Here is a 593-nt window from a genome sequence, read left to right on the forward strand (position 1 = left end):
TTCCTTATTTGTTTATTTATTTATTTATTTTTATGGTGACATTGGGTGACAAAATCCAATAAGTTTTAGCTGTACACTTTAACAGTAAGGCATATATATATTTACACCGTGTTCACCTCCCATAGTTAGATTTCTTTCTGTCACCATATATTTGACCCCCTTTACCCCGTCTATCTCTCCTCTCCCCACACCCATTACTCTCTGGTAACTACTAGTCTATAGTCCATGTCCATGAGTCTCTGTTTGTTTGTCCTGTTCCTTTGTTGTTTTTAGGTTTATATCCCACACATAAGTGATATCTTGTGATGTTCTACTTGTTCTGTCTGGCTTATTTTGCTCAGCATCATTATCTAGAGGTCCATCCATGTTGTTGCAAATGGCAGTATTTCATCTCTTCTTATGGCTAAGTAATATTCCATTGTATATATGTATCATAGCTTCTTTAGCCAATCATCTATCATAGGACTCTTTGGTTGCTTTCATATCCTGGCCACCATGAATAATGCTGCTATGAACATCGGTGTGCAAATATCTTTTTGGATACGGGTTTTTCAAGTCTTTGGGGTAAATACCCAGTAGAGGGATTGCTGGAT

This window comes from Pteropus vampyrus, unplaced genomic scaffold (genome assembly GCF_000151845.1).
Source record: "Pteropus vampyrus isolate Shadow unplaced genomic scaffold, Pvam_2.0 Scaffold1, whole genome shotgun sequence".
In the NCBI taxonomy this organism is placed as follows: Eukaryota; Metazoa; Chordata; class Mammalia; order Chiroptera; family Pteropodidae; genus Pteropus; species Pteropus vampyrus.